Genomic DNA, 11719 nt, shown 5'->3' with positions numbered 1-11719 from the left:
CAGAATTCTCTCCTTCACCCGATCGCAGCAACGTCTGACAACAGCATCCCTTCTCACGACTACCTCCCTTACTCCCCCCCCCCCCCCCCACAGGGAGTTTATATGGGATAGGGAGAGGAACCTCCCCCCCCCCCCCCCCCCCCCACGTGGCCTGATGCATGGCCTTTCTCCCCCCATGACCTCCAGCAAGCGAGCTAAGTCGTCCCTACTTCACTCCCTTCCCTACAGCACGACCTTTGGCTGGGGGAAAGAAGGGATAATACCAAAAAAATTTGCCATAAATTAATTAATTTCATCTTGATCTCCTCCTAAGAGGAGGTTCTTATGAAGCTATGCGGATTCTTAGACCTTAGACTCGATTTTCCAGTGGAAAGTGTACCAATTAAAGACTGCACCGACCGTGACCACAATACCAGCATTGCCATTTGCCCGACTTCACATGACCTCATAATATTTTCAACAGAAATATTACACATTATCACCTTAATCTTGGATATGTCCGTTATAGTGCTATTCTAAGATACCACATGGCCCAAAATGATCCCATGTTTAGTTTAGAATTGGCACTTCAAGAGATTCAAAGGTAGATGGCATTGTCAATATTGCTCAAACTTTTTGCGGTATTCCTCCTGGTTGGAGCAGACACATGATGCATCCACAAATACTTTTAAAATCTTAGTATATCCTTGAAAATAGTATACATAAGACTTTGGAAGGTGGATGGTATATTCATCAAGCCAAAAGGCATGACAATGCCGACAAGTACTCCCTGTTCAATGGTGGCAAAGGTAGACTTGGGCCAATCATATGGGTGCACTTGCACCTAATTGTAGCTTAAAAAGCCATCAATAAGTTGTAAGATTCCTTTTGTGCCATGCATTCAATCGTCTAGTCTATGTACAACAACAAATAATGTTCTCTTTTGGTTGTTGCATTTAGTTTTTTGTAGTTAATGCATACTCAAAAATTTTTATTCTTCTTGAGTACCATGACGATGGGTGATACCTAGTCTCTATATGCTCAATCTCATAAATGAATCTTACTTTTTCTAAGTTTTCCAACTCTTCACACACGGGGTATGTGTAGCACGGATTCATGGGGTAGGGTTATTGTTTAGTGAACTTGGCATTCGATTTCAAAGGAATAATATGCATTAGTACTTAAGGTGGTATACCCTTGAGTCCAGACAAATAAACACATTGTAATACTCCTTGAGTAGATCGACTAGTCTTGTTTGTCTTCTAAATTGAGGTCCTCAACTATGTAGATCAAGTTAGGGGTTTCCCCTCATTTAGTATGGTTTAGGGGTCTCTCCTGGTTCAAAAAGGTTGACCTCCTTGATCTTCATTGATCCCTCAATGGGTTCATTGGTTTACCCTTTCCTTTTTGCACTTAGTGACATAATGACTCAATTTTCTTATTTATATCATGTAAATCATTTTGGGAGATCTTTGTTGAGATATTGGCAATCACACTTAGCTTAGCCTCTTTGTATGGAGTAGTGTGGGCTCATGATGTTGAATCCCATATGCACAGTGGTGGAAAGTGCAGCCCAACCTATCCCTATAAAGCATTGTACTTGCTCTCTTTTTTAATGCAATATCATAGTACTTTTTTCCTTCTAGTAAAGTATATGTGTCATTGTCAACACAGAAGATTGTGTTTATGAGTCTAAGTCTCAATCTTGGAACCTAATTCACTTGTGTGATAGTCAGTCTTAATGTTTATGTCCTCATGAGCTCACTCTTCCTCTTTCAACCTCCATAGCCATGCCCTAGATCCATGTATTTTCACATGGTATCAGAGCATAGTCGTGGGCTTGGCCTAGCTCATCTCACTTCTCTCTTGGCTCCTCTTCACTTCTGGTCAGCTCATGACTTTACTTCCAGCTCCATTTTCACTTATATCTTCAATCAAGCTTGTGGCAGCCATAGCCAAAATCTAGTACCCTATCACATTGGAGCTCCTGGATCTCTCAAAATAAGCCATATCAGCTCAAAATTTCTTATGTCAACCTCCTTCTTTGCTCAAGAACTTCCTTCTATCACCTAAAACCAAGACATTGTTGATCAGAGAGTCCAACATTGAAAAAATTTGACATGGCTTCCCTATTTCCACCTGTTGTTGTTCGTACTGCTAGTGCGGTGCATGCAGGTCACAATCTGGTCCATGACCATAGGGCTTTGGAAGTCCATTAGCCAAGTTTCATTTCCATTAAAAAAGTTATGGAAATGATTGAGTATACTGCCCACATAGAGTGAAAAACCAGGCCCCTGTTCCTGAAAACCCTAAAACTCTATAGCTAGTTCACTTAAAGCTCTTTTTCACTTCATCTACTCACTGGTTCTAGCACATGAAGGTCTTGACACTCACATCTGAAGGCCAGAGCATCAAATCAAGGAGGGGAAGATTCGATTTTGGAAGATCTTGAAGGAGTTTTGGTGCGCAGATCGGACGCAGATAGCTCACGTGGTGAATCCCGGAAGGTCCCCAAGAACAAAGTACTCTACTTTTTAGCACAAAAACCAATGTAAAAACAAGCACGACATGAGACAAGAGACAAATTGGGTTGAATCTCCCCCATGCCTTGTGTGAGCGCTTCACAAAGCATGTATTTAATGTATATTTCCAATCTTTATGCTCAAAAATAGCCCAAATACAAAAATATGACAAGCTTTTAGCTTTTGAGTCCAGAAACAAATGGACAAACAGAAGCCACAAATAGTACCATTCTAGATCTTTTACGTGCATACACTATCTCTAAACCTCAGACATGGGATACTCATTTACATTTATTACAGTTTGCTTACAATAATACACCGCACACATCTACAAAGAAAGCACCTTTTGAAGTTATTTATGGATATAGATTATCTACACCTATTGCATCTTTGTCTAATAGAATACAAAGTGCCGATGATATTGCTGTTATGCATAACACTATTTTTGATGAGGTAAAGGATATGATTGCTAAAGCCCAACAATCATATACCAAACAAGCCAACAAGAAAAGACAAGCCATGAATTTCAAAGTAGATGATTATGTTTGGCTTAGAATAGAAAAGCGTAGACTGCAAAGTGTAGATAGACATCCAGTTGTCAAATTAGCTCCTAGATTCTACGGACCATTTAGAATCATTCATAAGATTAATGACAATGCATTCAAGTTAGAACTGCCATCTCATTGGAAAATTCATAATACATTTCATATTAGTTTATTGAGACCATTTAGATGACAATTACCTATCCACCCTGTCTATGAAAACCCACCTTTACTAGAAGAAGAGACTGAAATACTTGAACCAGAAGCCATTATAGACACTGACTACATGACCACTAGAACTGGCCGAAGGTATTCTAGATATCTAGTAAAATTTAAGAACCATCCTGTAGAAGAAGCACAATGGATGCACGCTAGAGACCTAAATGCTTTCCCCACTCTGTTAGCTCCACATTGAGCTAATAGCAATTGAGGTCAATTGCTATCCCACCCCGGGGGTATGATGCCAGGAGGCATATTCCACGGTGGATTCCGTGAGGTTTTACGGTGGATTCCGTAAACTAACTTAGATGACCGGGGCTCATACGCAAAGAGGATTCTTTGTGCGAGAAGTTGATGGGGACGCCTGTCCTTTTCGGGCGTTTCATTAATTTAGTGTGTACATGGGTGATTCCATAGCGGGTGATTCCGCAAAATGCATATTAAATTAATAAACGTTTATGAGTTTAGAGTGCGCACTCGTAATAAATTAAGGTTAGGATTTATTTCTAACCAGTTGATTTATTTATGTAGCTGAAGACTGCTAGGTATTCACTTTTGTCGGTTTAATTGTGTTATTTTACTAACGATTGTGAATGCTTCAGTTGATGTGTAGAGATAGCAGCAGTGGCGGAGGAAAGCATTGGAGACTAGCGAGTTTTCGATCTTTGGACTATATTTTGATAGGCGCCACGCCTATATTTTGTTATGTCTATAGAGACATCGATTATTTATTATTATTTTGTATGCGCTTATGCGCCTGGATATGTTATTTCTATTTGGACATTGAGATTGGGCGTGCCAGACACTATGGGCACCGTCCATTAGCTTTATTTTCCTATTTTTGGTAGAAAGCAAACTCAAAAGCTAAAAGCTTGTCATATTTTTGTATTTGGGCTATTTTTGAGCATAAAGATTGGAAATATACATTAAATACATGCTTTGTGAAGCGCTCACACAAGGCATGGGGGAGATTCAACCCAATTTGTCTCTTGTCTCATGTCGTGCTTGTTTTTACATTGGTTTTTGTGCTAAAAAGTAGAGTGCTTTGTTCTTGGGGACCTTTGGGAATTCACTACGTGAGCTACCTGCGTCCGATCTGCGCACCAAGTTTGAAGGTTTGGAAAACTCAAGGAAGAAGATACAAACACAGTGTCTATTGACACTAATCTAGTGCTCTTTAGCACTTGTGTCTTTTGAAACATCTCAATCAACTTTTTTGCTGCTCAAATCTGAAAATTTTGGAGTTGATTTGCTGCTGTTTGTACCACTCTAGCATGGGCAAAGACTCTCCAACTATTCAATTTAAAGGAGTCGGGTTTCACACCTGGCAAACTTGCATCAAACTCATCTTGATGAAGAAAGGTCTTTGGGTCATTACAAATGGCAAAGAGAAGAAACCTTGGGATGCGACCTTGCAGCTACTTGGCAAAAGAATGAGGACAAAGCACAGTCCACCATTAAGTTAGATTGGATGATAGCTACATCCACTATGTGGATACTTGTGAAACCTCCAATGATACATGGAAGAGATTAGATACTTTGTTTGGTGCACAATCAAATTTATCTAAGTATGGATTATTGATTGCATTTTCCAAGCTAGATATGAAACCAAACACATCTCTTGCAACTCATTTAAAGTATATAGAAAGTCTCCTAGCTTAACTTGCAGGAATTGATCTCAAGATGGATGAAGATATTTGTATGGGTGTGTTGTTAAAAAGCATGCCTCTTGACTATAATAATGTGTCAACTACATTAATCAACATGCCTAGTCCTAAATTGGTTGACATTGTTGAGATATTTGCAATCACACCTACTTTAGTCCCTTTGTATGGAACAGCTAGGCTAGGAAGATGCAGTCCATTCTAGGAAGAGAAACAGATCCCATATGCACAGTGGGTGTTAAGTGCTACCAAAGAACTCTATATAATGATGTACTTGAACTATCACTTTCACATATGATAATGTAATAGTATTGTCTCTTTTTGTCAAGTGTCTGTGTCATTGTTTTCCATACACAAGATTGTGTTTATGAGTTCAAGTCTCAATCTTGAAACCTAATTCACTTGTGTAACAGTTGTCTACATTGTCATGTCAACATGAGTTGTGTCTTTATCTTCCATCCTCCATAGCTTCTGCCTTTGCCATGCTCTAGATCCTGCATCTTTGACATGGTATCAGAGTCCAGTTGAGCATGGCATAACTCCCTTCTCTGCTCTCTCAGTCCCTCTTAACCTCAGGTCAGCTCAAGTCCAGCTCATGGTTCCATTTCTCACCTCCATCTCTACTTGACCTTCCTTGGCAACCATAGCCAGCAGCACCCTGTCAACTTGAAGCTCCTGGATTTCTCTCCACAGGTCATATCTGAACCTGATCTCTTCTGGACATTTGTTCCTTGACTTTCAAGGCTTCTTTGTATCACTTAAGAGATTGACATTGGCCACTCCATAGCTCAGCATTGTGAGTCTACGCAGTTGTTGCCCTGTGTGTCTGCCATAGCCAGATAGACCTTGCCAACTTTGAGGAGCTAGATCTTGCAATAGAGGGCATAACTCTTCACGCTATCTTCTACAAAGTTGTTCCCCAACTTCAGGCACATCATCTGGCACAAGACAGCTCGACATTGGCCACTATATGCATTGGCATTGACGAAATCGCAAAAATCTATTTGGATTGTGCTTGTTGACATTTGAGATGTTGTCGCCATCGCTACGGGCCGTGATCTGGATGAGCAGGATAGGGCTTTGGTAGAGCATCACATAAGCTACATTTCCATTAAAAAAGTTTTGAAAATAATCCGCCATAGCTCCTGCAATGTCAGAAAAACCAGGCCCTTGTCATGAAACCCTAAAATCCACCATAGCCAATTTTTCACTCAAGCTCAAAAGTCTCATTATTTTCTCTCTCCTGCCACTTGGAGCAATACACTGCCACTCAGATCTAATATCTCAAACATAAACTTGTAAAACTCCTCAGTTATCCTTGTACTACAGCCTCTGTACACTTTGTAAGGCCCCTGCTACAGCCTCTGGATGTCCATCATGTTTGTGGTACCCACATTTAGCCTTTTCTGAGACGGCCTCTGGTGTTTTGCCATGTTTATGGTGTGCCCACACTTTGCAGGTGTCGCTTTCACTAAAGCCGCTACACACTTTGTACTTTTGGTTGTGATTGAGGAGGGGTGTTGAGATATTTGCAATCACACCTACTTTAGTCCCTTTGTATGGAACAGCTAGGCTAGAAAGATGCAGTCCATTCTAGGAAGAGAGACAGATCCCATATGCACAGTGGGTGTTAAGTGCTACCAAAGAACTCTATATAATGATGTACTTGAACTATCACTTTCACATATGATAATGCAATATTACTTGTCTCTTTCTATCAAGTGACTGTGTCATTGTTGTCCATACACAAGATTGTGTTTATTTGTTCAAGTCTCAATCTTGAAACCTAATTCACTTGTGTAACAGTTGTCTACATTGTCATGTCAACATGGGTTGTGTCTTTATCTTCCATCCTCCATAGCTTCCGCCTTTGCCATCCTCTAGATCCCGCATCTTTGACACACATTAAGGCCTCCTTGCTAGAAGAAGAAAAAAAGATAAAATCCAGAAAAGAACCAAGCACATCTAAAGATGAACAAATGTTATATGTTGGTAATAGGTACAAGGGCAAGAAAGATCTGTTGGTATGTGACTTGTGCAAAAGGATCGGGCACACGGAGAAATTCTGTCATGCCGAGAAGAGGTATCAAAAGGCCTATATCTAGTTGCTGTTAAAGAAGAAGAAGACCACCATGAGAAGGGCAAGCCTCATCAGTCCTTCTACTCCTATCCTGATAGACTTTTTTAGCCTTGTATTTCCTATCCCTAATGCTTCTGACATAAGCTTGTAAACTCCTCATGTAACCTTGTTCAACCTTTGTATACATTGTGAGGCCATTGTTACAGCCTCTAGATGTCCAACATGTCTTTGGTACACACACTTAGCCTTTTCTGTGAGACAGCCTCTAGTGTTTACCATGTTTGTCGTGTGCCCACACTTTGCAGGTGGTTGCTCACTAAAGCCTCTACACACTTTGTACTTCTTTGGTTGTGATTGAGGAGGGGTGTTGATATATTGGCAATCACACCCAGCTTAGCCTCTTTGTATGGAGCAGTGTGGGCTCAAGATGCAGAATCCCATATGCACAGTGGTGGAAAGTGCAGCCCAGTCTATCCCTATAAAGCATTGTACTTGCTCTCTTTTTTAATGCAATGCCATAGTACTTTTGTCCTTCCAGTAAAGTGTATGTGTCATTGTCAACACACAAGATTGTATTTATGAGTCCAAGTCTCAATCTTGGAACCTAATTCACTTGTGTGACAGTCAGCCTTAATGTTTATGTCCTCATGAGCTCATTCTTCCTCTTTCAATCTCCATAGCCATGTCCTAGATCCATGTATTTTCACAATCCTGTGACTTCTTTTGGTTCTTTTTTGCTAACTCATTTTCAAGTGTGATATTTTAAAGGTTCTACATCTAAGATGAATTGGGAGTTTTTGGCTTTGTGAGACCTAGCTGATAGTGGGATTTTAGGACATGAATCATCCAAGAGGATCTCAAAAGTGGAAACCAATTCTAAAGGTTGATATCCTATTTATTTGTAGTCTAATATATCTAGGCGCTTTAGTTACTCAAGTTTTGATTTAAGTCTAATTATACCCACATCAATGAGCAAAACTTCTATATATGAGCGCTTTGGATTAGCTGAGATGTGCTCTATCATTCGGCCATTTGCATTGTAGTCAACTAAGTTGTTGTGTGTGTCTTCTTCATCATTTGTAGATTGGTCACTTTTGTCTTCGATGTCAATCCTTTGATCCCACATTTGGTAGATAAAGAGGTCATTGTGACAATCAAATTGGATTTGATGGCAGCTCATCCATTGCCAAATGGGGCTATTAAGCAACTCTTTAAAGACTAGAGATTGGCTTTAAGTTTGTCATGGAAACATGACCTCCACTAGCCTAGCAACTTACATAATTCAAGCCTGTTTGTTGGGGTAGTACAATCCTTGATGAGAACTTGTGGCACTAAGTTAGGGCCATCATGAGGAGAGGCACTCTAACACATTCTAATTGAGGGTTGATTGTTTAGACAATAGAATCTTGTTATCCTCATTGACTTAGGCATTTGTGAGCTTCTCCATATTCAAATTCCTCTATGAACTAGAGTGAAAGTATATGCATCTAGTCTTGCTCATCTTTGGGGGATGGAATGTAGCTTGTGAGAGGCTATTAGACAAGAGAACACTAGTATCTTCTTGCAGCATGCTAGATATTATATTTAGGTCAACTAGGGATGTTTTCCAAGTTTCCATTTTTATTTGTATTGTATCGCAACAAATTGTAGTTGACCTCTTTCATAACAACAAAGTTAACTGAAAACTATACCTTGGCTATTTTGACTAGCCAATCCTTCAATATGCCTTGTATGTGGATCTTAAATCCATCAATGCCAATCAAGTTGAAGTGAATTGGTTTGGTTGGAGGGTTTCCCCAAATGTGGAGCATGTTCTCTTTAGCTATACCAACTCAATCCTAGTGTCAATGATTCCTTTCTTAGTAGAGTCCATGAGGGCTTCTAGTACTACATGGTGCTCTATGCCTTTGCAAAATGTGTTGATACCCAATGCTCTAGTGTAGGTACAACTGGATAGCTAGGTTGTAGATCATGAGTTAATATCGTAGAGTCTATGCCATCCAACTTTTGAATGCTTGCTATATGGTGGGGATTCCTTTAATCGAATTTCCAAGTGAAATTTACGCATTCATGGGCATTGTCCTGGAGAGTTTGCCATGAGTAGATTATGGAATCACATAAGTGCAGAGGTGTTTTTTTTCAAAAAGTGCATAAGCTTGTACATTAGGGTAGGTCCCCATTAATGTTTCCCTCCAACCTTAAAATAAGGGGAGGGAGGTGGGGGGTTTGTTGGGGGAAGAGGGTCAAGAAGGTAGGGGGAAGGGGGAGGGGAAGGTGTGGAAAATTTCCATAAATATTTCTATAATTAATGTAGTCCTTTCTTTCAATGTCTAGGAGGTATATATATCAACCTACCATTGGCCATAGATGTGGATCCAAAATTAGCCAAATGAATTAAATGCACCTCAATTCCAACAATCTTAGTTAATCAAGAATTCAAATTTAGTGTGTTAGATAATCACTGAGTGCACATGAGGCACTTTCATTAGGAAAAAAATAAACTCTATGAGCCCTTAAAAATAATATAGTTTAAGATGTGGGCCTTTTGGATTGTCCAATAGGAAGGCTAGATGTTGACATCCATGGAGGGTGAATCTTCTCTCTCCAAATCTTGGGGTTTCTATTAAAAAAAGGGGTAGTGGGGAATTTAAAAAGGGAGAATGAATAGCACACAAAATTTGAGTTTCTCACCTCGTATTTCCCCCCTTTTTTTGGAGAATTTTCAATTTTGGTTTTTTTCCCTCTAACAAAATCAGTTTAACCCAAAAGTTGAGCAACAAACCAGTTTCCCTCTCTTCTCTATACTCGTGAATTTTCATCTCCATTGAAGCTCCCTACTAAGAGTAATTAGGGTTTTGAGCGTTCTGCTTACCTCTGCACTTTCTTCTCCACGCAGCTCCTGATTTTGGGCAAAACACTGGTGCCCAACTCTCTTTTCATTTTCTCTTGTTTGATATTTTTTCAATAGGGTTTGATGTCGTTTCTTACTGTTATTGTTGTTTTATTGTAGAGGTTGTTTAGGGCAGGAGATAGAGGTGCTCATCTCTCTCTCCTTTCTTTCCCCTCTCTCTCTATGTGTTGTTTCTCTTTTATGTTGTGTTTTCAATAGAATTTGATGTTGGTTCTAATTGTTGTTTTCTTGCAGAGTTTATTTGGAGCAAGAGGCAAAGGTGTTAATCTCTCTCTCTGTTTGGTTTTTCTTTTGTTGATATCTTTTCAATACAACATAATGTTAGTTCTAACCCTTGTTGTTGTTTTATTGCAGAGATCATTTTGGGTGACATTTGCATAAGTGCTTATCTCTCTCTCCCTCTCTCTTTCTCTCTCTATCTTTCCTCTTTTCTACTATTTTTTCAGTATACCTTTATGTAAATACTAACTCTTGCAAAATTGTCTTTTGCATAGATTAATTTGGGCAAGATTGGATAGGTGCTCATTTCTTTCTCTCTCCCGCGTACTCACAAACTCTCTCTTTCTTCTTCTCTGCATTATCCCTTTTCTACTATCTTTACAATAGGGTTTGATACTAGTTCTAACTTAAGGATCAATTGTTGTTGTAGCACTTAACACAAGGTAGAGCAGAGATCTGTAGCTCAATTTACATGTAAATCTGCCATATTTTGTGGTGCCAAAATTTATTCATTTAATTAGTGACTTTTATGTTTGATGGGATTGATGTTTTCTTATCTCCATCATTTGCAATGGGTTTTGATTAGCAATTATTCAATCTTATCTTCAGCAGATCAGCTTATAGGTAAATTGGCCCTGTTTTGTATTGCTTCTATTCATGCAGTTATCTAGATATTTTTTGTTAAAAGGGATCCATGCAGGTGTTTTTTGTATATGGAGGTATTGTACAAGGTTTAGGTAAAGCATATAATTCTCGATCGACTATTTTGATGTGGTGAGTGATTCCTTTGTGTTGGATGATATGGATCTGCTGGAAGTCAATGGTTCAAAAATCCTCTACTTTATTGGTCCTATGTGTCCATTTGGATCTCCCTGCCAATTGGCAATGATCCATGAAACTCTTGTATCATATCATCCATATAACACACAATGTGTTGAGTCTTAGAATATCCCAGGTGTCAATCCAATGTGCCTATTAAGATTTGCATGCCATGTGGCTGCTATCCTTGTAACAACTACTCTATAATACCCACATTTCATACAATGTATTGAGTCAAATCAAACTCCTCTTCATCATAATAAAATTTATTTTGGAGAAATTCTCTGAGTATTCTTGTGCTATTCTTTTCATTATATTTCATGTAAATGGTATGATTAAAGTGATGCCTTGAAATTAAATCTATACTTTGTGTTGATGTATATATCCACATGTGTTTTGATATCGATGTTTATGTCTGTTTACAAAAGTGTAAACATCTCTTAATGCCATGTTGATTTGTATGACATATTGGTGATTACTGGACAGACTTAAAATGCTTATTATTTAGGGGTTAATACATACTTCTTTACATCTAATACGTAGATTATAATGCCTGAGAGAAGAACAAGCATTCTCTTGATAGAAGTATGCAACAGAAAAGATGAAGAAGGGAATTGGATCACTGATACGTATCATTGCTCATCTTGGGTACATATGCGTCCAAGTATGAAGGGAGCTTTCAGGGTGAAAGCATCTGCAATTGCAGATGTATCAAAGTACTAGAAGGGTAAAATTTTAGCTCTTAGACAAAGGAATATTTATTT

This window comes from Lygodium microphyllum, chromosome 29 (assembly GCF_053477565.2).
Source record: "Lygodium microphyllum isolate KBCC chromosome 29, Lygodium_microphyllum_v1.1.10, whole genome shotgun sequence".
Classification (NCBI taxonomy): Eukaryota; Viridiplantae; Streptophyta; class Polypodiopsida; order Schizaeales; family Lygodiaceae; genus Lygodium; species Lygodium microphyllum.
Note: the sequence above shows the minus strand (reverse complement) of the source record.